Source organism: Pongo abelii, chromosome 3 (genome assembly GCF_028885655.2).
Source record: "Pongo abelii isolate AG06213 chromosome 3, NHGRI_mPonAbe1-v2.0_pri, whole genome shotgun sequence".
In the NCBI taxonomy this organism is placed as follows: domain Eukaryota; kingdom Metazoa; phylum Chordata; class Mammalia; order Primates; family Hominidae; genus Pongo; species Pongo abelii.
The window spans coordinates 66,099,093-66,126,793 of NC_071988.2; the positions used below are offsets into that span (position 1 = coordinate 66,099,093).

The 27,701-nt window shown below is 43.0% G+C and overlaps 1 protein-coding gene and 1 long non-coding RNA gene across 5 annotated transcripts in view; one reads left to right on the top strand and one right to left on the bottom strand.

Annotated features, from left to right (window-relative positions):
• The window catches only part of LOC129058994 (uncharacterized), a 32,598-nt gene extending 15,741 nt beyond the window's left edge, over positions 1-16,857 (bottom strand). The window contains exons 1-2 of the long non-coding RNA XR_008524537.2: positions 16,631-16,857; positions 15,635-15,909 (exon numbers count right to left, since the gene is read on the bottom strand). This is a non-coding gene — a long non-coding RNA (uncharacterized LOC129058994). The remainder of the gene's footprint in view (positions 1-15,634; positions 15,910-16,630) is intronic.
• The window catches only part of SCFD2 (sec1 family domain containing 2), a 500,604-nt gene that overhangs the window by 397,823 nt on the left and 75,080 nt on the right, over positions 1-27,701 (top strand).

The window sequence follows — 27,701 nt, forward strand, 5'->3', positions numbered from 1 at the left end:
TTTGTAGTTCTCCTTGAAGAGGTCCTTCACATCCCTTGTAAGTTGGATTCCTAGGTATTTTATTCTGTTTGAAGCAATTGTGAATGGGAGTTCACTCATGATTTGGCTCGCTGTCTGTTATTGGTGTATAAGAATGCTTGTGATTTTTGCACATTGATTTTGTATCCTGAGACTTTGCTGAAGTTGCCTATCAGCTTCAGGAGATTTTGGGCTGAGACGATGGGGTTTTCTAGATATACAATCATGTCATCTGCAAACAGGGACAATTTGACTTCCTCTTTTTCTAATTGAATACCCTTTATTTCCTTCTCCTGCCTGATGGCCCTGGCCAGAACTTCCAACACTATGTTGAATAGGAGTGGTGAGAGAGGGCATCCCTGTCTTGTGCCAGTTTTCAAAGGAAATGCTTCCAGTTTTTGCCCATTCAGTATGATATTGGCTGTGGGTTTGTCATAAATAGCTCTTATTATTTTGAGGTACGTCCCATCAATACTTAATTTATTGAGAGTTTTTAGCATGAAGGGCTGTTAAATTTTGTCAAAGGCCTTTTCTGCATCTATTGAGATAATCACGTGGTTTTTGTCTTTGGTTCTGTTTATATGCTGGATTACGTTTATTGATTTGCTTATGTTGAACCAGCCTTGCATCCCAGGGATGAAGCCCACTTGATCATGGTGGATAAGCTTTTTTGATGTGTTGCTGGATTTGGTTCGCCAGTATGTTATTGAGGATTTTTGCATCGATGTTCATCAGGGATATTGATCTAAAATTCTCTTTTTTTGTTGTGTCTCTGCCAGGCTTTGGTATCAGGATGATGCTGGCCTCATAAAATGAGTGAGGGAGGATTCCCTCTTTTTCTATTGATTGGAATAGTTTCAGAAGGAATGGTACCAGCTCCTCCTTGTACCTCTTGTAGTATTCGGCTATGAATCCATCTGGTCCTGGCCTTTTTTTGGTTGGTAAGCTATTAATTATTGCCTCAATTTCAGAGCCTGTTATTGGTCTATTCAGAGATGCACCTTCTTCCTGGTTTAGTCTTGGGAGGGTGTATGTGTTGAGGAATTTATCCATTTCTTCTAGATTTTCTAGTTTATTTGCGTAGAGTTGTTTATAGTATTATATGATGGTAGTTTGTATTTCTGTGGGATCGGTGATGATATCCCCTTTATCATTTGTTATTGCGTCTATTTGATTCTTCTCTCTTTTCTTCTATATTAGTTTTTCTAGCGGTCTATCAATTTTGTTGATCTTTTCAAAACACCAGCTCCTGGATTCATTGATTTTTTGAAGGGTTTTTTGTGTCTCTATTTCCTTCAGTTCTGCTCTGATCTTAGTTATTTCTTGCCTTCTGCTAGCTTTTGAATGTGTTTGCTCTTGCTTCTCTGGTTCTTTTAATTGTGATGTTAGGGTGTCAATTTTAGATCTTTCCTGCTTTCTCTTGTGGGTATTTAGTGCTATAAATTTCTCTCTGAACACTGCTTTGAATGTGTCCCAGAGATTCTGGTTTGTTGTGTCTTTGTTCTCGTTGGTTTCAAAGAACATCTTTATTTCTGCCTTCATTTCATTATGTACCCAGTAGTCATTCAGGAGCAGGTTGTTCAGTTTCCATGTAGTTGAGCGGTTTTGAGTGAGTTTCTTAATCCTGAGTTCTAGTTTGATTGCACTGTGGTCTGAGAGACAGTTTGTTATAATTTCTATTCTTTTACATTTGCTGAGGAGTGCTTTCCTTCCAACTATGTTGTCAATTTTGGAATAAGTGCAGTGTGGTGCTGTGAAGAATGTATATTCTGTTGATTTGGGGTGGAGAGTTCTGTAGATGTCTATTAGGTCCGCTTGGTGCAGAGCTGAGTTCAATTCCTGGATATCCTTGTTAACTTTCTGCCTCGTCGATCTGTCTCATGTTGACAGTGGGGTGTTAAAGTCTCCCATTATTATTGTGTCGGAGTCTAAGTCTCTTTGTAGGTCTCTAAGGACTTGCTTTATGAATCTGGGTGCTCCTGTATTGGGTGCATATATATTTATGATAGTTAGTTCTTCTTGTTGAATTGATCCCTTTACCATTATGTAATGGCCTTCTTTGTCTCTTTTGATCTTTGTTGGCTTAAAGTCTGTTTTATCAGAGACTAGGATTCCAACCCCTGCCTTTTTTTGTTTTCCATTTTCTTGGTAGATCTTCCTCCATCCCTTTATTTTGAGCCTATGTGTGTCTCTGCACGTGAGATGGGTTTCCTGAATACAGCACACTGATGGGTCTTGACTCTTTATCCAATTTGCCAGTCTGTGCATTTTAATTGGAGCATTTAGCCCATTTACATTTAAAGTTACTATTGTTATGTGTGAATTTGATCCTGTCATTATGATGTTAGCTGGTTATTTTGCTCGTTAGTTGATGCAGTTTCTTCCTGGCCTTCATGGTCTTTACATTTTGGCATGTTTTTGCAGTGGCTGGTACCGGTTGTTCCTTTCCATGTTTAGTGCTTCCTTCAGAAGCTCATTTAGGGCAGGCCTGGTGGTGACAAAATCTCTCAGCATTTGCTTGTCTGTAAAGTATTTTATTTCTCCTTCACTTATGAAGCTTAGTTTGGCTGGATATGAAATTCTGGGTTGAAAATTCTTTAAGAATGTTGAATATTGGCCCCCGCTCTCTTCAGGCTTGTAGAGTTTCTGCCGAGAGATCAGCTATTATTCTGATGGGCTTCCGTTTGTGGGTAACCCGACCTTTCTCTCTGGCTGCCCTGAACATTTTTCCTTCATTTCAACTTTGGTGAATCTGACAATTATGTGTCTTGGAGTTGCTCTTCTCGAGGAGTATCTTTGTGGTGTTCTCTGTATTTCCTGAATTTCATTGTTGGCCTGCCTTGCTAGATTGGGGAAGTTCTCCTGGATAATATCCTGCAGGGTGTTTTACAGCTTGGTTCCGTTCTCCCCGTCAGTTTCAGCTACACCAGTCAGATGTAGATTTGGTCTTTTCACATAGTCCCATATTTCTTGGAGGCTTTGTTCATTTCTTTTTATTCTTTTTTCTCTAATCTTCTCTTCTCCCTTCATTTCATTCATTTGATCTTCCATCACTGATACCTTTCTTCCAGTTTATCGAATCGGCTTCTGAGGCTTGTGCATTTGTCATGTAGTTCTCGTGCTGTGGTTTTCAGCTCTATCAGTTCCTTTAAGGACTTCTCTGCATTGGTTATTCTAGTTTGCCATTCGTCTAATTTTTTTTCAAGGTTTTTAACTTCTTTGCCATGGGTTCAAACCTCCTCCTTTCGCTTGGAGTAGTTTGATCTTCTGAAGCCTTCTTCTCTCAACTCATCAAAGTCATTCTCTGTCCAGCTTTGTTCCATTGCTGGTGAGGAGCTGCGTTCCTTTGGAGGAGGAGAGTCTCTCTGATTTTTAGAGTTTCCAGTTTTTCTGCTCTGTTTTTTCCCCTCCTTTGTGGTTTTATCTACCTTTGGTCTTTGATGATGGTGACGTACAGATGGGGTTTTGGTGTGGATGTCCTTTCTGTTTGTTAGTTTTCCTTCTAACAGTCAGGACCCTTAGCTGCAGGTCTGTTGGAGTTTGCTGGAAGTCCACTCCAGACCCTGTTTGCCTTGGTATCGGCAGCGGAGGCTGCAGAACAGCGGATATTGGTGAGCAGCAAATGTTGCTGCCTGATCGTTCCTCTGGAAGTTTAGTCTCAGAGGAGTACCCGGCCGTGTGAGGTGTCAGTCTGACCCTACTAGGGGGTGTCTCCCAGTTAGGCTACTTGGGAGTCAGGGACCCACTTGAGGAGGCAGTCTGTCCATTCTCGTATCTCCAGCTGCATGCTGGAAGAACCACTACTCTCTTCAAAGCTGTCAGACAGGGACATTTAAGTCTGCAGAGGATTCTACTGCCTTTTGTTTGGCTACTCCCTGCCCCCAGCGGTGGAGTCTACACAGGCAGGCAGGCCTCTTTGAGATTCGGTGGGCTCCACCCAGTTCCAGCTTCCAGGCAGCTTTGTTTACCTACTCAAGCCTCAGCAATGGCAGGTGCCCCTCCCCCAGCCTCGCTGCCACCTTGCAGTTTGATCTCAGACTGCTGTGCTAGCAATGAGTGAGGCTCCGTTGGCCTAGGACCCTCCAAGCCAGGCGCGGGATATAATCACCTGGTGTGCTGTTTGCTAAGACCGTTGGAAAAGCGCAGTATTAGGGTGGGAGTGACCCGATTTTCCAGGTGCTGTCTTTTACCCCTTTCTTTGACTAGGAAAGGGAATTCCCTGACCCCTTGCACTTCCCAGGTGAGGCGATGCCTCGCCCTGCTTCGGCTCACGCTGAGTATGCTGCACCCACTGTCCTACACCTACTTTCTGACACTCCCCAGTGAGTTGAGCCCGGTACCTCAGTTGGAAATGCAGAATCACCCGTCTTCTGCATTGCTCACACTGGGAGCTCTAGACTGGAGCTGTTCCTATTTGGCCATCTTGGCTCCACCCCCACAATTGTTTTCTTTTATACTCCTTGAGATTTTTACCCTCTTTAAACATTTTTATAAGTGGAAAAAATGCAACTATATTGAAGAAAACTGCCCATTTTCAAAAAACTAACAGTGATTTTCGTTTTTCCATGTTGCCTTCCAGTTCAGGCTCACACTATTAATGTTTTCCATAATGGTCCTTGCAGGTCATCTTAGGCAGTAGAGGCTAGGTTTTGCTCCAATTAACATAATCCCCAAATCTCAGGGGCTAAACACAACTCAAATTCATATCTCACTCCCTCTGCATCACCGCCTCAGGTTTGCAGAAGGCTCTGCTTATCATAGTCACTCCTCCTCAGGCCCAACGGGTCAGACCTCATCAGGACACACACTTCCACAATCACTGATGCAGAGGAAGGATAAACAGCAAATTACAAACAGCCTCTTAAGAGTCCTGCCTGGAAGTAACACCCATCACCCCAGCTTCCTTTCCGCCAGCCAACACAAATCACATGGCCAAGCCAACTTCAGGGGGAATGAACTATTCATCTACTGTGTGCCCGGAAGAACAAGAGATGGAATGTTTGAGAAGGGCCCTTATGAGTTCCATAAATATATTCTATTCTGTCATGAACCCTAATTTCCTAAACCATTTTCCTACCAATGGATATTTGGGCCAAGAGCAATGGTTTATATTTATGTATGATTTAAAAACATGTTATTAAAAATTATTCAATGATACTTATTAAAGCACAGTAAGGAAGACTTTATTCAGAACCATAAAGAGAGCTATAGAGACCACCACAACAGGGCCTTGCAGTCAGGAAAAAGATTGAGCTCAACTCCAAACACATAAGCAAGTGGGAATTTATAGCCAAGGAGGAGTGTGGGAGTCAGTGGATGGAAAATTACTAAGGGGAGACATCAGGGGCAAGGGAGAGTCTGGCTAAAACCACCTAACAGGATTCTTGCCAAAGAAAGGCCAGGGTGATTGGACATCACCTGGGGAATGGTGGAGGGTAAGAAACCTAATCAGAGATCAAGAATGGTCAGATATTGAGGATAGCGGTTCTTGCTAAACTGGTGTAGCAGAATTCTTTGCCAAAACTGGATTTTACAAGGAAGTGAACATATGGGCCTAGCAGAGGATTCAGAAGCCTAATTAGCGTTTGGCCAAGCAGAGAATCTTTGTCATATATTTGAATGTGTTTTATGGCCCCATCCCCAGATAACATTTGGCTGCCCCCACATGAGATCCCTTGAGCACAACACACACATATACATACATGCGCACACACAAGCACCCAGACACACACACAGTTGGCTGCCAATCCCCACGCCAACAGCACCCTCGTCATACCTGTCCAATTCTGTCTTGCAGTGATAGAAGTATAAATCAAAGATTTTTGTCACACCCACTTCCCTGTGGCTAGGTTCTTGAAAACCTCTGTGTAATCTTCCCTTCTTGCAGTAAAGAATTCATAATAGTATCTGTCTTCCATGTCAGCCAACTACGGCTACATAAATGCTGAACACACATACGTGCATGCACACACACACCCGTACACCCGATCACCTATTTGCCCCATGGCCACAGATTGGAAGACCAGATACTAACAAAGCCCAGCCATGAAACAGAACCAAGTATGCCTGCATGTTCTGACTTGCTTCCATTTGAACTCAAGGTGGCATTTTAAGTACCTTATCTCCTCCCTGATGCAGCCTCTGACTTTGTGCCTTTTAATAAGAATACCTTTTGTGCCCAGCATTTAAAATGTCAAACAACAATGCTCCCTGTGTAGTTGAGCAACAGCAACCTATATTCTTAGCCCTAGCACAGTGCCTGACACACAGTAGCCCCGGTCTAAATGAGAGCAGAGATAACTTTAGAAATGGAATGAGGAAACATTGATGGCTGTGTTTCCCCTGTGAGGATGGTGGCATTTCCCAGCTATGAAATGGCCTCTATTAATACAGGCCAAAGGACTATTGTGGCTTTTGAATTGAATTATTATGTATTGCCAGCCTTCCAGATGATAAAATAAAATGTTAGTGGGATGCTAGAGCCATCTTCCCTGTAGTTGTAGATTAAATTTAACAAAAAAATTAATAACTGAGAGGACTCCAGCTGAAGTTATATTGGAACTGGGAAACAAGTTAACACTAATGGGAATGACATAGGGAGGGGAAAAAGGAAGGGACAGAATTGTGCAGAGCAGGGCATGAGACACAGGCTCCAGAGCCCAGAGGGTAGACAAAGGGTCTCACAAGTTCAGGCATGGCTCAGGAAACACCGGTACCACCAGACCCTAACCAGCGAACAGGGCAATGGGGAGAGATTCCAAAAGGAATCAGCACCAGCTGTAGTCTCATGAGGAAATGTGTGCATTTGTGGTCTTATCAGGAGTACAGAGAACTGGACCACTTCTCCCATGGAAGGAACACCAGGACTGGCAGGAACTGAGAGACGTTACAGGGCATTTGGGACTGCCTAGATTCCAATTCTCAGACTGCCATTTGTTTACTGTATTCCTTTGGCAAGTTATGTTTGAGTTTCCTCATCTGTAAAGTGGGATTAATAATAGTACCCACTTCATGGGGATGTTGTGAAAATTAAGCAAAATAACATGTATAGAGTTACTTAGGGACAACAAGGACTGCCATGTAGTAAGTGATTTGAAAATGTAAGATCTAGGAGGGGTTCTCAGGTCCCAGAGGCAAAGTGGGATTTAGGGCAAGGTCCCAGAACTAGAGGCAAGCTGGGGTTCCATGTGGAAGATGGCCAACTCCAGGGTGGAGAACCAGAAGTACGAGTGAGACCATGGTAGAAAGGCCAAGAATGTGCAGCAACATGCCCTTGAGGTTGTTTAAAGATGCAGATGATGGACAATGTGGGTGAACCTAGAAGACATTATGCTAACTGAAGTAAGCCAAAAATAAAAGGACAAATATTATATGATTCTACTTATATGAAGCATCTCCAGTAGTCAAATTCATAGAGACAGAAAGTAAAATGGATGGTGTTTGCCAGGGCCTGGAGGGAAGGGAGAGTGTGGTTACAGTTTAACGGGTCAAGAATTCAGTTCGCAAAATAAAAGGAGTTCCAGAGATGGATGGTGGTGTTGGCTGCACAATGTGAATGTTGTTAATGCCACTGAACTGTACACTTAAAATGGCTACAATGGTAAATTTTATGTTATATACATGAGCTTTACACAATTTTTTTTAAAAACAAAGGAAGTCTGTATAAAGTTTATACTTTAGTTATGATAATGTATCAATATTGGTTCACTAATAGTAAGAAAATGTACCAGACTTATGTAAGATGTCGATAATAAGAGAAACTGGCTTCAGATAGCAATAAATTATGTAAGAAATCTTTGTACTATTGTCACTTTTTTTATAAATCTAAAACTGTCCTACCAAATAAATGAAGTATATTTTTAAAAAGTAGATGCAGAAGTTGGGAAGAACCAGATAAAGAGCTGCTTGGTTGAGTAAGAGCTCCCTTGGTTGAGTAAGGGATGGTTGAGATTCAGGGAGAGATTGTTATAAGCCCGAAAACAGAGATTAAAAAGGTGATTTGGAAGGTAATATGGGAAGGAGGAAAGGGATTTAAAGAATCTGAGGAATCACAGGATTGACCACAGCAGCAGATGAGCAGATGACCATGGGCACTGCCTGGGAAAGGACTCAGGTCATCAAGTGACCTGCGCTTACATTGATCTGCTTTGCACATGCACAGGAGAATGTCCTAAAAACACACGTATAATCAGCTGAGAGTATTTCAAATTCCAGATATGGAAGATTACTAAACATGCATCCTTGGTATGTTTCCTTAAAGCACAACAAAATCCTGGCAATTATGAACAAAAAGAATGGTGCAGGGCATGAGGCATGGGCCCATCACCAGGTGGCCTGGTGTGTCTCCATAAATGAGGGCACTTCAACATGTCAAGACTGGGCTGTCAAGGGTTGATCCTATAAATCAGATGTCGTTTTCATAGGATCGTGCCATTTTTAATTCTTGACCCAAGAAAGTCTTTATCAATCAGATCCAAGTTCAGCACATTTTTAGCACCCATAAAGTCTGTATTTGGCATGTTTACCCATGTTGTTTGAATTACAATAACTGGTAGCGTGACTAGCATAGAGCATTATTTGCAGACACTAGAGTCAAGTTTTTTGAGTAATAAATAATAGAAAAAGGACCACAACCATGATCTTCCTATTATGACTATGAAAGAATGAATTGTGAGCTCCTAGGCTCCTTCTATAACAACTGTCAAACCAAATGAAACCAAGTCATGGCAGGTTTTGGTCACATGTATGGTACTGAGCTGTTTTCCTAAAGGCCAGACCCAGCCAGGCTTGCTGGCTACAGCAGGAGGTGCTAGAGGAGGCATGAAACATCAGAAGTGGGCACTGCACAGCCTCCATGGGTGCTCTGCTCCACACCCTCTGGGAGCTGAAATGTCAGCAATATTGGCATCATTTTGAATACTGCACAGTGCTGTGGAAATTGGGCATGCACAGATTCTGACCAATCAACATGAGAAGAGTAAGGAAGTTATGGGACACAACTCTGTGGGTAGAATGAACACTAGCATGGCAGGGACAGAATAAAAGAAGCATGTGCTCAGCTGCTGAGGGAAATGGGCATTGGTTAGGGGTGCCAGAGGAACTGAGGGCTCTGGCCTGAGTCCGGAAACCAGTAAATAGTGTCTGTGGCATGAAGTGAGAAATCAAAGAAATCCAATAATATGCCATGAAAGATGTCACTCTTAGGCCCATCATTTTTTGGGGGGGCTTTTATAGTCTACTTAATTTATTGGGGTGTTTTCAATATGGCTCCTAGAAAAGGAAATATGTGCAACAGAATGCAGAAATGGCATGAAATCTGATATTTTCCAGCCTGGCCTCCACCTATCATGATGGTTATGGCATGTAGAAGGTGTTCAATAAATGCTGTCTGAGTGAATGATCATTATGAAATAGATGGCAACAGCACTGTGTGTGTGTGTGTGCGCGCATATCTTTTGTTTTATTCACTTAGTCACCACCATACATTGTGCCTTTCAGATTAGGAATCATGTAATTAATGTCATTTCTGCGAGGCTTTTTCTATTGCAAGATGGGATCTCAACTGATACCACTGTCTAAATTACTGACTAAATTAACATGGTGTTATTTTATCTCAGATGCTTATCTTAGAGCATCCTGTTTTATGCTGGCTCACCCTTAGGAGTACTCAAGCGAGGGCTGGACGGCAAACTACACTTGATGGGTGTTTTAGACCAAAATATTCAAGGATCGCTTCTGAGTCCGTGTGTATGTGTGTGTGTGGGTGTCCCTCACATTTCGCAACGTCTATATTACTTTGGCAATCTGAGGTGGATTGTAGTAGTTGACTACATTGTCTTGACATTGCAAACCCACTTTGTCTACCTTGAACCATTAATTCAGTGAAATCAAAATTCAAGACACTTAGCCTGCAACTCCTAGAATGTGCCTGGAAACATGGATGGAGATTACTTCAGTGCTGACAGGGCCGTTGGAAAAGACATTGGTTTTTGGGAATATGTGAACCCCCTTTTGGTATAGTAAAATGTCCTTTTCCTATTTTGGAAAAGTTGGACCTGTTGGCTAAAGCAATTAGCAGTTACTACTGATGACTTAACACTGGATTGGATTCAACCTGTGATATATGCATCTTTACCCTTCTGCCAAGCTCCTGTGCCTTTAACCAGTCCAGAACTTAAGCAGCTAACAATAGGCAGAAATATTCCTGACCTAGTTTTTGTATCTTTACATGATGCATAGATAAAAATAATTTCTCTGTACTAATTAGCTTTAAAATCTTGGAACACAACTGCTTGGAGGCTTTCCATTTCTAAAATTGGTGCCCAGAACATTGCTAAGTGGCCTGCTTCAGGGAAAGATGTGTTGGTCTTAATTAATCCATCATTGAGCTTTTCAATGGAAATAATTGAATACAATCTTTATATTATTCTTTTTCCCAATTAATGACTAGAGAAAAATGTAATTTGGCAAGGACAAATGTATGACTAGTCCTTCATTCTCATGTCTAATTTTTCTTAGGCATCTCTTGATTTTCAGGTATTTGATTAACTATTCAGATAATGACACAATATGGAACTTTTAATGTTGCACAGCCATTGCTTCTTGTCCAACTTATGAAACCAAAAGGCAACATTTTATCCTCCCCTCACCTCTGTTTTTACCAATAGTGTGTCTTTTGGAGTGTGAAACTGAGGCTGAGAGAGAGATGTAGGCTGTTGCTCATCAAATTTACAGAAGAGACTCCTGTCTCAAAGGACCATTTTTCCCCATTCCTGAGGAAAAATAAATAATCATGGCTAGAAAAGGGGAATTTGAGTTCATTTGATGGAGAGACTTTTGCAGACAGTTGAGTGTGTAACTGTATCTTATATACTCATATTTGAAGTAGTTCAATTTAAGATAAGGAACAGGGCAGGGTGGTTAGATTAAAAAACAAAACGTCAAGTTAAAAATATTTTCTTTACAGACATGGGTACTCTCAGAAAGATAGATTGCCTTTTAGAACCCGACTCCCAGAAATGGGAAAGAGAAGACAGTCCAAGGACCTTACAGCAAATTCTTAATGCAAAAGAATGAAGTATATGTGAACATTTTTAAAGCAATAGGGTGAGTGACCCCAGGATTCTCACTTCTCCTCCAACCTTACGTTGCATCAGGAGAAAACAACGGAAATAATGACAACAGAGAGAAAGATTTTATTTGTTTAACCCTAAATGGTCCCTGTAGTAATCTCACTAATAATTGACCAGGGCATTCTGAAAATAAGTTGCAAACTTGAGAAGATACAGTTTTTTTCAATAGAGGATAATTGAAATGCCTTCATAGGAATGGAGTACTTCTGGATACTTCAACTTGGTAAAACTTGTGTTTGTTTAGTAATTCTTGATTTAAACAAAGCCAGGTTTGTGTGTGTTGCACTGGGGGAGGAGAAATAAGGAAATCAATGAGCTTATATACAAGTAAGTCACTTTTGTGTGGATTTGTGAGGCCTTGGCCCTTCTTTCTATTCCCTCTCCTTTTGGGATCTCATCCAAGCTAAAAACTTCAGCTGTGTCATCCACAGAGATAATTAATTTGGAAAAGAGAGATTCACAATGACCATGATAGTAAAATATTGGATAAGCTGTGTTGGGAAAAAGGGATTCAACTTCATTTCAAAGAAAGTCAGATTCCATCATCTGTGAGAGCCAGTCTGGGGGTAAGGCAGGTTTCCTACTGCTGATTAAAGCAGACGGACAGGGAGGCAAGAAGTTACAACTTTTGTCTACTTTCTTAGCCTGTTTCACTCATGCTGCCTGCCCCCGCCAAACTATTTTCATCATAGCATTAACACAATGCTCATTTTAACATATTACTTCAAAAAGAAAAAAATAAGAAGACAATCATATTTTGAGAATGTGGCCAAGGAGAATGACCTCTGCCACCCCACTCCCAGCCCAGCTATGCTTCTTCTTAAATGTGCTACTTTCAGGAGAAAATACTACAACCTACAGACCACATTTATAGGGAAGACTATTTCAACTCAATAAAGGGTATCATTTTTTGTTAAAGCTATCTGGCAGCAAAGTTGACGGCCTCAAGAGTTTGTAAGGTACCAGGAGTAAAATGTGTTCAGGCTGAAGGCCTAACTAACAGACTTTCTGGAAAGGAGATTCCTGCTTTGAGTTGGAGCTTCTGTGAGGTACCCTCTGAAGCTGCTTAGAACAGAGAGCTCCCTTCAGTGCCAAATCTGCATTTGCAACCTTGACCTACTTCCTGGAATCAGAGAGCCGTAGAATTGGCTGGGACCTCAAAGCTTGTCTTGTCCAACCCATACTCAGGGAGACTAAAGGATTACCATGGCCACCTTTAAGCTCCAGCCACATTCCTTCAAAAGTCTTAGGTGAGAATCATCCCCACTCCACCAGTAATTTCCATCAGTGGAACCACTATCCTCTCAATTCAGAGGTGCAGGGACTCAACATCTTCTCTTCTCTTTGCCTGTCACAAGCAGTCACCAATGTCATTCCAAGCCTCCCTTCTGCATTCCTATCATCACCACTGTAGTATTGCCTTCAGCCTGTCTATAACTGCCTTCTGCTTATCCCAGATTCCAGTGTCACCACTTCTAAGCCATGACTGTCACCAGCTATTACCATCTACACAGAATCTGCAGGCTGAAAGTAACCTAAGAGCTCATCTTGCCCTCCCTCCTGTCTTGTGCATGAACTCTTACTAAAACGTTACCTCTGTCATCAGTATTTTCTCACCCATAAGTCGTCAGTGGCATCTCTTGCTAATAAGATTTAAAGTTCTTATTCCATTGCTTTGCATTCATGCCTACCCTCCCATCCTCCACCAAATCTGGCCACACCTCACCGTTTCAGCTGCTCAACATCAACCAGGGAGGCTGGTTTTCCCACTATTCCATGAACACCCTGACATTTCTCCTTCCAACTTACAAATGACAGCTAATCAACTCAAGCTAGCTTTTAAAAAGTGGATTAAAATAAACAGCTCATATGAAATAAAAGGCCAGGGATAGGTCTGGTTTCCTCAATCTTTGTCCTCAGGAGTCTGCCTCTATCTTGGCTCTGCCTCTCTCGGTGTTGGCTTTATTCTTAGTTCTTCCCTCTCTGGGTAGTAGCGAAATGGCCACCAGTAGCTCCAGGATTACATCCTCTGAACAAGCAGCCCCCCGAAAAGGAGAACTTCCCTTTCCCATGGTTCCAGCAAAAGTCTCAAGATCATGTCTCAGACTGATCTGGATTATGGGCCATGCTGAGCCCTCACCGTGGCCAGATGGACAGAATGCTTTGGTGAGCAAGGTAAAGTTCTGAATCACGGGAGCTGAGGGTAAAGGGTAAAGAAAATCAATGTGCCAGAATCAAAAGAAGTGGGAGTGGAGACTGCAGTCATTCTCTGTGCCCAGAATGATCTGCCAACTCTCCTCAGACTCTCCTGCAAGGTCCCGCTCAGGTCCCACTTCCCCCAGGAGGCCATTTTGTAGCCAGACTACTCACAATGACCATGAACTCCTACCATACTCACTTCCTGGAGCATTCCTAGTCTCTAAAATTAGGTGCTAAGGTCCTTAAAGGCAGAGACCACATCTTACACATCTTTGCATCTTTGTTTTCCTCATAGCAACTGGAACTGTACTTTGCATAGTTGATGTATAATAAATTTTTGTTGTTGTGAGTGACTTTTGCTACTGTTAGCACGTGTGGTGTGCATGTGTGTGTGTTGTGTGTGTGTGTCAGAGAAAGAAATGAGGTGCATAGAAAAGAAGATGTGCTTTGGCCGGGCACAGTGGCTCATGCCTATAATCCCAACACTTTGGGAGGCTGAGGCAGGCGGATCACCTGAGGTCGGGAGTTTGAGACCAGCCTGACCAACATGAAGAAACCCCATCTGTACTAAAAAATACAAAATTAGCTGGGCATGGTGGTGCATGCCTATAATCCCAGCTACTCGGGAGGCTGAGGCAGGAGAATCACTTGAACCCGGGAGGTGGAGGTTGTGGTGAGCCAAGATCACGCCATTGCACTCCAGCCTGGGCAACAAGAGTGAAACTCTGTCTTAAAAAAAAGAAAAGAAGAAGAAGAAGATGTGCCTCTCTGCAGAAACATCAGCAGGCAGCCCATGGTCCTGGTGGCCGCATGACTAATGCCAGTAATTGGCCATCTTGGTAGCCAGAGTTGAGGCCTCAGGTGAGGAGGTTTTGCATCCTTACCTGTTGGGCAGTAAAATCATGAAATTATAAGGTACTGGGTGTGGGTTATTTTGTCACTCTAAGCTCACCTTCAGCAGGAAGGGACAAACATAAATAGGCCAAAAGGTAAGTTGGGGGAAAGAATGAAGATAATGGGGTTAGAGGGACATTTTTAGGGGAAAATAGGAATATAAATTCAGAGAAAAAATTAAGACCATGGACAAGGTGACAAAACTTACTTATTCTCAGTAAAAATGAAGCCTGTTTTCTCTCACATTGTTCACTTACAGCCTAATTTTACCTGTTTTCTTCTGTATAGGTGATTCAAGTGTGTGTGTGTTTCAATTTGGAGTCTCTCTTCCTCCCTGCCTCCCTCCCTCGTGTACTGTCAGTGTTCTGTGATCCAGTGACCCTTTCCTCAGTAACTAGTTCCATATGTTTATTCACATCTATTTGCAAAACAACTTTAAGAAAATTATTTTAGCTAAGGCCATGTCATCTTGTTTTTGCATTCCTCTTAAATGAGCGGAATTCATTTGGCGTGGTTTAAACATTTTAGAGGAGGAGGAATGTGCCTGTGTCGTATACGAAGCAAGAGCTTGTGTCGTATAAAGTTGATCTAAAGAAGATGTTCTGGATATTTGGAGGTTAACTTCGGGCCCCATTGAAAGAGAATGGCTTGCATTCTTGAAGAGTCTCTAACAAAAGGAAACCATGGCCCATTTAATAATACAGCCCAGATGAGATTTAGGAATCATGTACACGGGGTTCTCAGACTTTAATATGCTTAAGAATCACCTGGGGTTCTTGTTCAACAGATAGATTCCTGGGCCTTATCCCCAGGGATTCTGATTTTGTACATCTGCAATGGAGCCCAGATAAGCACCCCAGGTGATTCTGGGTAGAGCAGCCCATACACCCCGCTTTGAGGAGCACTGACCCAGCCCAACCTCCTATTATCAGGCAGAAAGAAACTGCAGCCAATACTTGCAAAGTGACCTGTTGAACATCACACAGCCATTACAGATTGAAACTAGAACCGAAGCCTCTTGACACCCGGTCCAGAGCTTTGCCTGTCTGCCTGTCTTGTAAGAGGCATCATATAGCATAGTGATTAAACATGTGGACTCAAGAGTCATACTGTCTGGATTCAAACGCCAACGTGACCACCTCTGAACCATGAGACACTCTGCAAATTACTTTTCCTCTCTAAGCCTTAGTTTCTTAATCAGTGAGGTAGGTGTAATAATACCAATTGTCAAGAGTTATTGGGAGGATTACACATGATAATACACATAAAGCACTTTGCATAATGCCTAATACATAATGAGTTCAGGTTAATGTTTAAATGTGATTATCAGTGATTATCAGCTTATTGTTCTCATTTATGGTAATTTATCTCCATTCTTGAACCGTATTTACCTGTAGAGCTTTCCAAAAAGTATAAGAGCCATTTGAGATGGAATGGCAAGGCATCTCTGGGGAACAGGAGAGCTGTACAGAGACACCTGTCCTCTGCTCTAGCCACACGTTTCCTCCCGTATTTCTGGCCATGGGTGGCTGATGTGGGACTCAACTACTCCCAAGTTAGAGAGCTGTTCTCCTCCGAGAGCTGTTCCTTTGTTCTTGTGCTCAGGGTGGCTGTGAGATCTGTAGACATGGGGATGTTGGATCTGACGGTAAGCCGATGAACGTCACTTGTTGAGGGTGGGGGTGAAACCGTAATGAAAGGTCAGTCATGACAACATAAAAAATGTCACCATGTTATGGAATGTTACTGCTGAAAGGAGCTTCAGAAAACATCTTGTCCGGCACTCTCCCCTCCTCCATTAATAAGTGAGGAAAGTACCTGATTTGAGACAGAGCTGGGATAAGAGCCCAGTTAATTCTTTCCTTCCCAGAAATAAACAAACACGTGGAGCCTGCCTTATAGTATTAACAAAAGGGCCTCACAGCTCAGTCAGATTTTAATATGTAAGCACAAGTTCATAACCTTGTAATAAAGACTGGGATCAAATGTTTACGCATGAGTGTATTTTCTAATTGGACTTAAAGTGTCTTTGTTTTTGCTTCTCACCTTGGGGAGTAAGAATAACCCTGCTTAATCTAAAGGAACAATTTTGATACAATAAGAGAAAATGAACCTTTTTTCCTTTGTGTCTGACTTTATTTCTCCTGTACAAAGAACTTGTGTTCCAAGGAGTGCCTGGAGATGGCAGTTGGGATCATAATCACATTTACTGTTCAATTACACAAGGAGCCCGTATGTTAGGGTTAATGGCACTCTCTTAAAAACAGCAACGACCAGCCCATTAATAAAGAGCAGCCCTTACTGAGTCCCGCTTGAGGTGGTTAACTTAGATTTATATTAACAAATGAAAAATGTAAGTATAACCTCGGTCTGATGTAAACACATACCTCTATCAGCATTAGTTTTTCATCTAAACCTGGGGTGCCTGGCCCAGCACTTAGAGCTGCATGTTGAAGTCTTGCCTCTCTGGACAAAATCAAACAAGGGTTTAATCAAAGAAGTCAGGCACAAGGGGAGTACTTTTTCTGACATCTCCACGAGTAACCTCCCTCTCTTTTTCTCTGGCTGTGGGACCTGGTGTGCATCTGCCATTGTGAGGCCACAGAAGAGAAGGAACAAAGCCTTGTAAACGCACTTGGTGAGTGATGGCCATTGGAGCCGGTTGGTATGTTGGCCTCCGCCTTTGTGAGGGGTCACCCGGGATTTGTGAAAGTCCATAAACTGCCACGTCAGGAAGAACCACTGCTATTCTCAGCAACTGATAGCTGGCAGCAGCTGCCAACTTTTTTTTTTAACTCAGGCCACATACCGCTCCTATCCCGCTGATTCTTTAAATGCTCCCCTCAGAGTGGCAGATGGTGACAATTCTCCAGATGTTGCAGCTTTCATGTTCATCTGATGTTTATACAGTGTGCCAGGGTTATTCATTAAATAGAAGCACACACCCGGCACTTGCAGACCCAGGTGCGTGCTTTGTAGACTGTCTGGCAGAACAGCTCTGCAGGGCTCAGGTGGAAATACTGCAACCAGACTGCGTTCATTTTTTTTTTTTCCAACCCTTATGTTTACAACCCCACTCCTTCTGCATGGCAGCAACATTTGCATTTGAAGCCCAGGGTGGTTTCTGGAATTGTGAGGTGTCTCTGATCCCCTTGCCCTCCTCTCTTGTGTGCCTTCAGTCTCCCAAGCCACATGAGTTCCCCAAAGCATTGAAGACCTGAGTTATGAAGGCATGTTTCATTCTGACCACAAATCGAATTTTGCCAGGATTTCAGCAACTCCAGCCCTGCTGTCTCATCCCCATTTTCTCTTCCCCTGCTGCTCACCCGGGGCAGCTCCCACCATACTGCAGAGGCTTGGGGGCCCAGGACTGGAAGATCCTTATCTGGTGGACATCTGTGCTGTTGCCTGCCAGTCACCCAGCCCTCCTTCTGAGAATCCTTCATGGGCAGCTACTCTTCCTCTTCCCCCACTTGATGTTAATGGGGACTGTCTTTTATAGTGCTTCACCTTTTTGCCCACAGGACTGGGCCATTTGGCTTTCTTGTCTAGGACTTTACTAACTGGAATGGAAGGAAGAGCATTCCTTCTTAACCATGAAGCTGGGAAGAGGTGCTCATGAGAGCGGCTGGCAGCCGTGTTTTTATACTGCAAGGAAGCCTCCAATCTGCAGGAGAATTAAACTGAGCCTTAGAGAGAAGAGACAAGAGACAAGAGACAGAAAGGGCCTGGTGGGTTCCAAGTCCTCGTTGCACTGTCCCAGAACCCTGGTGGCCACCTGCCCTTCCCTCAGCCTGGTTACTTGAGCCAATACCTTTTCCTCTTTTCCTTAAGATAATTTAAGCTGGATTTCTGTCACTTGCCATCAAGAGCCCTATCTAACATAGTCCCCTTGACCTCTGTCATGAAGCCACCTTGCTTTCCTCTGGTTCCTCAGCCACAGCTCCCCTTCCAGGCTCCAAGGGGGAGGAGGTTTGCCTTCTAAGTATGATGGGGAGGCAGGTAGGATGTAGGGGAGATGGCTGCTGCTCCAGGGATGACCATTCTGTGAGCTCCAGCCATAGTCTTGAGCTTCTTCCAGATTTAGAGCTCTGGCTGTGGAGAAATTCATTCCAAGGCTCCTCGTGTTGCATCTCAGAGACCTCAAGCTGGGAGGGAGAGTGGGACCCCCATAGCTTTCTCTTCACCAGCAAATCTGAAGTCCCACAGTGAAGCCTCCATGGTGTTGCTGACCACAGCAATAGGTATCTCAGCCTACTGTGGGACACCAGGTTAATGTAAAGGATTATCTTCTGTCCTTAGGAAGTATTCCCACAGCCAAGTAGCTGCCTTTCCTTCAATTAGAGCATGATAACTTGGGCACGCAAGGGATATTTTTCTCAGCCCCAAATCATTATTACTGACCACTGTCTTTGTCCCATTGTCATCGTGGAAAAGCTATTTTCTTTTATTTCTCTGTGTATAAATACATTATTTTTTCTGTTCCACATTGCTGAGGTAGAATCTGCTGCTGGGGTCTTTTTATGAATGTCCTATCAGGTTATGGAAACACAAAGCCAATTTTCAGGGGTATTTAGAGTAAGGCTAAGAGCAGAGGCTCTGGTGTTCAACTGCTTGGTTGGACTTCTATATCTGTTACTTACCAGTGGTGTTCCCTGAAACAAATCACTTAACCCCTCTGTGCCTCAGTTCCCACACATGAAAACTGACGCTAGGCACAGCACCTATTTTATAGGGCCATTGTGAGAAGTTAAATGTTATAGAAGACATGAAGGGCTTACCATAGGTTCTACCACATTAGTACTCATTTAATAAATATTAGCAATAATAATCATTGTTTCACATGGAGGCTGTGAGATCTGTTTCTTATATTATAGTCTTTCTCCTTCTTCTGGGAAATGAGTCTCAGCAAAATTAGTAGCAAGAAGACCAAAGGTGTGCTGGAAGAGAAAGATGCTGGGATGACCTCTTGCTCTTAGCACTGAACAGAAAACAGTTCTGAAAACCCACTGCCCTAAGCTCTCCTGTCCAATGCAAGTATAAAGGGAGCATCCTGGAACCCCAGCTGCCCACTGTGGACAGCTGAGCCCCTGTCTGTTCTCTATTTCCTCCTAAACAGGGCTGCCCTTGTGGGAGAGAGGACAAAGGTGAAGCTCGAAGGTGGGAGGAAAGTAGCCGTCAGATGGAGTGAGGAAAGTCTCAAGAATGGGGTACTGTGTGGGAGACGCCTTGACGTCAGGAGCAGGAGGGGTGGGTGGAGGTTCTCTTTTGTGGATCAAAAGGACAGGGAGGAAAAGCAACAGATGAAAGAGGAGTGTGTACTCGTGCAGATAGGAGCCACTTCTTGAGGGCGGACAGAGTCTCTTCCATGTCTCTTTTATGGCCTGGAAGAATCCCTCCTCTTCCCACTTTTTAGTCAGATGTGTACATCTGCAAACCTGCCAGCCCTTGAGCTAATGTTTGTGCTAAAGGACATGATTAGATCCTGGACTTGATTTATGCATTTCTTTGATTCTGATGCAGCTGTGTAATCCATGGTTATTTTATTTACCTTTCTCTGGACTCACCCTTTATGATTTTCGCTAGACTGCTTGTTCCTTTCTCTTGCTGCTTTTCTGAGCTTTTGATCTGTTTGCCCATGTGGATTAGGTGGCAGAATATGAAATTCCTGCTTTTCAGCCATTTTTGACCTACCAAAACAGCAATTTCATATAGCCCAACTGAATATTTTCAAGTTAAGATTACAACTGTGAATTCCCAAGGGAGCTGGATTGTAGCCACCCGCCCAACTTCCTCACCTTCCACAGGCATTCCATCTTTGGAACTGAGTGCCTGTAATCTTCTGTCATCTTCCTCACCTTCCACAGATTTGAGGAAGATGGGAAGATGAGGCTAAAGACGTACTTGATAGAAGAATATAGGCACTCAGACTGGCCTGGTGTGGGGCCTGCTTCCCACCCATCAAGCCTGGTCCTCCACAGGCAGGTGAGAGACCAAAGACTTGGGGACAACCTGCCACTGAAGAGGAGGTTGTGGTGACAGAAAGCAAGTTAACTGTCAAGAATGGGAAATGGATGTGGGAGCAGCTCGTGCTTAGATGGCAGCCCTCTATGCCAGGCACTGCTCCCAGTGCTGCCTGTGAATGTCACAGCAACCCCATGCCATGGGTACTTGGAATGTCCCCGTCTGCCATGAGGGAGCAAAGGCACAGAAAGGTAAGGCAGCTCGCCCACAGTTACATAGCTAGTAGGTGGCAGAACCAGGATTTGAACCCAGGCAGCCTGGCTCAGGAGTCCATGGTCTCAGCCACTTCACTATAAAATGGTGTTTGACCAAACAAGAATCAACAAGTGCCCATCTGTCCTTTATTGTACACTGCTAATCTTATTATTTATCAAATATTCCTGCCCAGCCTTTTAATTTCAATGCTGTCCTGGCATTGCTGTTGGCTTGGATGAGGTAGTTTTTCTGGATAAACTCTAATATAAGTCCATTGGTAATTATCTTCTTGATGATTAATTCTCCTGGGATTTTACCACCATCCTCTTCACACTTGTGCAGCCCTTGACCCTTGACAAAGCAGTTTCCGGTTCATCTTCTCATTCATTCCTCACAATCCCTGTCTCCTGAATAAGGAAACTGAATTCACAGGGTGCTGCTAAAAAAATGCTTTGACTCCCCTTGACACCACCTTCAGGGGCTGCATGACTTTAGAGAGTGATCTAACCTCCCTGAGCTTGTTTCTTTATTCCTAGATCGGGAATATTCATAGCTGGCAGGGTTGGTGTCCAGCGCTGTCTGTGAACTTGTCTATCTTGTAGACATAGTAGAGGTCCCTTCCTTTTTTGGTCTCCTTGAGGCTGGCTATCCCATGTTAGTCCAAGTCACAGTCATTGGCATAAACTGACACCAGATCTATAGGTTGTAAAGCAAACTAACCTAGATACACATTCTTTACTCTATAGTTGGAAACTACTGTAGTTAAATGGCTGCTTTTAGAGTGTTTCATTTGCCATGTGGAGGCAATGATAGTAACTCCCCCAAGGGCTCACTGTGAGGACTGAGGAAGATAATGCACCGAGTACTACCAGGCACTCTGTAAATACTCAGATAATGGAGCCATCTAGGTGTTGTAGTTGTTGTTACTGTTATTCGTTTGTTGTTACTTTTCCAACAAGCCTTTATATTCACCCTACCCAGCAGAAAAAGTTGCTGGGCCTATGGGACATTTTAAAGTTATAAACACTTTTCTGCTATCTGTGGCTACTAAAAAGATACTTTTACTAGATTTCAAGATGTTAGCATTCATTTTATCACTGGTTCCCTTCTGTTTGATGACTTTCCCGGGGAATGGTTCAGTCACAATGAAGATTTCTATTTTTATCTAGGAAAAGGTGGGGGAGAAGGTCAGTGACATTTAGGGAATGAAAGGATCATCATTTTTCTAATGGACCTGTTTCCAACATGTGTCCCCTTATCTCTAACAGATTGTAATGCTGTGAACCTTTTTGTTCCACACTAAATCATGAGTTATGTATCAGGAAAGAAAGGGACCTTCAGCAATCCGTGCAGCAGCTCCATGCCGCTGGGGTCACCTAGATGTTGCCCATATGTGATTACTGCCTATTTCAAAAGAAATTAAAATTTTAAAATTAACTATTGCAGTAATAATGGAAACATTTTAAAGCTTATGTTTACTATTTGTGGGAGAGAAGATAAATTTTTTTCTGGAGTAAAATTAAACTGGCCTTGTTGAACTTACTTGCTTTCTCTCTCAGGAGCTGTCAGCCTTTCTAAGATGCCAAGTCTGAAGCTATTCATTCCCTTGGAGCAGACCGCAGGGGCCTGCAGAGAGGAGGGCAGCTGCCTTTAGATTGTCCCCCAGAAAGACGCCTGACGGTGGTGTGTTACTGTCTGGGCCTCACGTGGGACCATTTGGGGCAGAGGTGTGAGAGGGGATGGGGGTGTGAGAGGGGATGGGGCTGTGAGAGGGGATGGGGAGGTGAGAGGGGATACGGTAGGGAGTGGCTTTGGGCTACTACTCAGACAGATGAACAGAGAGAAAGTAGAAGTGTGGCTTTCCTACTTTCCACCTGTCTTCTGCCTCTAGTCCAGGCTTCTCTTACCAACCTGGCATCTAAGCTCATCTCTAGGTACTGTCTCCGTGTACAGATATCACTCTGTGGCCTGCCACTCCATCATCTCTTTCAGGAGTTTGTTCTTAAGATACTGATCACCTGGGGGTAGAGCGCCTTCTCCTTCATAGTGTTGAAATGCATTTCTGTAATCCAGCTCCCTTTTTTAATCCTCCGTTGCCATTAAGTTTTGCTGCAGTAACAAACTAACCCAAAAAGTTCAAGGACTTAATTCAATTAAGGCCTTATTTCTTGCTGATTTTACATGTTCAATATGGCTCAGTGAGGTTTGTGTTTCACATAGTTTCTCAAAGATACAGCTTGATGGAGGCTCAGACAGCTCAAAGCTGCACCATCTTGAGGTCTCCACAGAAACTACGGTGGGGAAAGAAGAGCTGAACTGGAGGGTCTCGTGTAAGCTTTTGGAGTATCACTTCTAACAGACTCTTGGCAAGAACTAATCACATGACTCTTCCTAACTGCTAGGGGGCTGGAAAATTAGGTGGATCCTACAGATAGTCAGTATGCAGATGATGCTTCTGCCACAACACATCCCCCCAAATTTTCAATACAATTGAGTCGATTACAGCTTTCCAATCGTAAGTTAGTCTTTCTAAGGGTACTGGTTGGCTAGATTGGAGTTGTCAGTTTTCAAAGATTTCCCAGTCTCAGGTTAACAAGCCTTCTTCTGTGCTCTTAGACAATGTAGTATGCATGTTGGTTATAGACCTTACCATGTTGTATTAGATTTAGTTGTCAGTGTTTCTGTTTCTGCCTCTCTATGATTCTCCGTGTCTTAGCCAAACTTCTAAATCTTGAGGGCAGGAAATAGGTGTTTGGAGGTTTCTTTTTTTTTTTTTTTTTTTTTTACGTTATCCATAGATATTTTATTTTATTATTATTATACTTTAAGTTTTAGGGTACATGTGCACAATGTGCAGGTTAGTTACGTATGTATACATATGCCATGCTGGTGTGCTGCACCCATTAACTCATCATTTAGCATTAGGTATATCTCCTAATGCTATCCCTCACCCCTACCCCCACCCCACAACAGTCCCCAGAGTGTGATATTCCCCTTCCTGTGTCCATGTGTTCTCATTGTTCAATTCCCACCTATGAGTGAGAACATGCGGTATTTGCTTTTTTGTCCTTGCGATAGTTTACTGAGAATGATGATTTCCAATTTCATCCATGTCCCTACAAAGGACATGAACTCATCCTTTTTTATGGCTGCATAGTATTCCATGGTGTGTACGTGCCACATTTTCTTAATCCAGTCTATCATTGTTGGACATTAGGGTTGGTTCCAAGTCTTTGCTATTGTGAATAGTGCCGCAATAAACATATGTGTGCATGTGTCTTTATAGCAGCATGATTTATAGTTCTTTGGGTATATACCGAGTAATGGGATGGCTGGGTCAAATGGTATTTCTAGTTCAAGATCCCTGAGGAATCGCCACACTGACTTCCACAATGGTTGAACTAGTTTACAGTCCCACCAACAGTGTAAAAGTGTTCCTATTTCTCCACATCCTCTCCAGCACCTTCAGCAAAGTCTCAGGATACAAAATCAATGTACAAAAATCACAAGCATTCTTATACACCAATAACAGACAAACAGAGAGCCAAGTCATGAGTGAACTCCCATTCACAATTGCTTCAAACAGAATAAAATACCTAGGAATCCAACTTACAAGGGAAGTGAAGGACCTCTTCAAGGAGAACTACAAACCACTGCTCAAGGAAATAAAAGAGGATACAAACAAATGGAAGAACATTCCATGCTCATGGGTAGGAAGAATCAATACCGTGGAAATGGCCATACTGCCCAAGGTAATTTACAGATTCGATGCCGTCCCCATCAAGCTACCGATGACTTTCTTCACAGAATTGGAAAAAACTACTTTAAAGTTCAGATGGAACCAAAAAAGAGCCTGCATTGCCAAGTCAATCCTAAGCCAAAAGAACAAAGCTGGAGGCATCACGCTACCTGACTTCAAACTAGACTACAAGGCTACAGTAACCAAAACAGCATGGTAATGGTACCAAAACAGAGATATAGATCAATGGAACAGAACATAGCCCTCAGAAATAACGCCGCATATCTACAACTATCTGATCTTTGACAAACCTGAGAAAAACAAGCAATGGGGAAAGGATTCCCTATTTAATAAATGGTGCTGGGAAAACTGGCTAGCCATATGTAGAGAGCTGAAACTGGATCCCTTCCTTACACCTTATACAAAAATTAATTCCAGATGGATTAAAGACTTAAACGTTAGACCTAAAACCATAAAAACCCTAGAAGAAAACCTAGGCATTACCATTCAGGACATAGGCATGGGCAAGGACTTCATGTCTAAAACACCAAAAGCAATGGCAACAAAAGCCAAAATTGACAAATGGGATTTCATTAAACTAAAGAGCTTCTGCACAGCAAAAGAAACTACCATCAGAGTGAACAGGCAACCTACAAAATGGGAGAAAATTTTCACAACCTACTCATCTGACAAAGGGCTAATATCCAGAATCTACAATGAACTCAAACAAATTTACAAGAAAAAAACAAACAACCCCATCAAAAAGTGGGTGAAGGACATGAACAGACACTTCTCAAAAGAAGACATTTATGCAGCCAAAAAACACATGAAAAAATGCTCACCATCACTGGCCATCAGAGAAATGCAAATCAAAACCACAATGAGATACCATCTCACACCAGTTAGAAAGGCAATCATCAAAAAGTCAGGAAACAACAGATGTTTGGAGTTTTTTAAAGAAAAACATTGCTAATACTCAGCAGAATGGCTGGCTCTTTGGTGAGTCAGGGAGGAAGGAAGGGAGGGAGAGAATTAGTGAATGAATGAATGAATCAATCAAAGCCACCTCGTAGAGTGTGTTAGTCCCAAACTAAACACATCTATTATGGGTTGATTTTACAAGTGTAGTGGGCATCAGTCTCAGGATAAATGTTCGGGTGTATAACAAATGCAACTTTAAATGTTTTTCTCTAATTCCTTTAATTTACATGTTGTGCTCCCATTCCACTAAGTGGGGGAACGGAATTGCTGTCCAGTAATTCCAGGTCCCCCATCACCTTTTTCCAGGGCCATGTCTAATCTGGAGGCCAAGACTGTAAGGAGCTGGTATCTGTTCCCCAATGCTGTCTGTCCTGAAGGTATTTCCATGACACATTTTGTCCCATTGATCCTCCACTGTCAGTCCACAAGGTCCTGATGGGTGCCCCCTAGTTCCTGTTTGAAAGGCTTTTGGGGTCCAGTTCACTATATCCCCAAGTCTCTTTAAACTCCATTAGGTCAAGAGAAGCCTTCTTCAGCCATTGAGGAAGGGAGCCCAGGGCACCTTGAGAGTCCATTCTGGGTTTCACCTACAGTCATGCCACATGAGCCATGGGCAGTGCAGGGCCATGGAAAACTCTATGACCTTGTCTGACATATCACACAGCCATTTCTGCTCTAGGTATTTTGCTTTCCTGTATTTCATTCAATGGGTAAAACATAGATTCCCTTTGTTCTGTAAACCTACAAACATGTCTGAGCATTCTCTCTTTCTCCCCCAGGGCTTTGCTGCAGAGATGGCTAGGGAGTAGGGCCCCTTTTCTCAGGAATGTAGAACATTTGCTTATTCTTTGTTTTCCCATTAGCTCTCCTCTCCTTCCACCCCAACTGCATTCAACACCACCCAACTCTCAACCAAGGGACATATTTCCGGTCTTGGGGACAAGAAGTCTAACTTCGCCTCTTTCAATTTTTTGAGTATCCACAAGCATTAAAAAGTCAATACCTAAATGACTGAACTGTGTTATAAGGTCAGAAAAATGTGATTTTATGCGTGTGTGTAAAACCCATTAATATTTTGAAATATTTTGTTGCCATGCTAGTGCCACTCTCTGGGCAGTCTTCTTTTGTCCTCAGATTTAATTGAGGGCATCTTCATCTTGTCTCATACCCCATCCACAAGTGTCTGCTGCACTGTTGTGTGTACAGATGTGTTTGTTGGTGCCATCAGTCCACCCCTTCTGCCTAGAGTACACCTGCAGGTAGGTTTGTACAGCACATTTGAGAGGTCTGACATAAAGCCAGGCTTCACATGGCTAGCCCAAGACCCTGTCCCCAGAGGCTACGCTTCTTTCTGGATTCTGCACCAAGGTTCAAAAACATCTTGTGCACTCTCACAATTTGGTGTTATAGGCCTGGCTTACTTAAGCCCTAAATGAAAGGATGGAAAATTGTTCTTTCATTGTTTTCCTGGAGCATTAGGTCTGGCCCTTGTGGTTCACCCTTCTGTCCCTGCATGTTCTCAGAAGGGGGAAACATTGAGACTTCAGCGTGGTCACAAGAGACTGCAGTGCTGCGAGTGGAACCAGTGAACCAGGAGGAACTGATTTCTCTGTGCCTCTCAGTAACACTGTAGGGAAAATCTCTCCTGTCCATGGGAACCCTGAGGGAAGACAGCTCATGTAGGAAAGAGTTCAAGAGAGAACACCTGTTGGTTAAGTCAAAAATGAAAATAATGAACCTCAGACATCAAAAGGGAAAGTGGCTGCTTTCAGAAACAGCTGAAGCTACAAATGGCTGTGGGAGATGAATGCAATGCATTCATAAAGAACAGGCCTGTGCAGTCCCTGAGCTCCTAGGCTCTACACCCCAACCACACTTCCATAATGTACACATTGGAAAAGATGCCATTGTTAAAATATGGACTTATAAGTCGAAGTATTCGTGTAAAATATTTATGTGAAATATTTATGTAAAAAATGCTCAGACATGTTTGTAGGTTTATAGAACAAAGGGAGTCTATGTTTTACCCTTTGAATGAAATGTAAAATATGTGTGTGTGCATGTGTATAGTAAACTGGTGTCTTGAGAATATTTGAGTGTCCTATAGAACTTATGGTGAGAACATGGAGCACCAGTGAGGTCACCTGGCTTTGCCTCAAGTCCCTCAGAGTTGGTGGCTCGGCAACATCTATCCAGTCCAGTCTTGGGGCTGCCTGTCCTATGCTTCTCCTGCAGAAGGCTTTTTGCTCAGAATTTTAACTCCCTATGATGATGCAGGAGTCTTCTTAAGCCACCTCTTAAGATGCCTGCTTTTAATTAATTTGTATTAAAAGAGCTGTGTAGGGAGAAGAAAATAGAAGGCGGGATGTGGGAGAAAGAGAATATACATTACAACCCTGGAAATAGACGCAGAAAAATAATCAATCCGCCCATCGTTTTAAATCTAGCCTGTCCACCCCCATGAAGACTACACACTGTCAGGAAAAGGAGAGGATCCAGCATGTTCTTCTGTTGGTTGC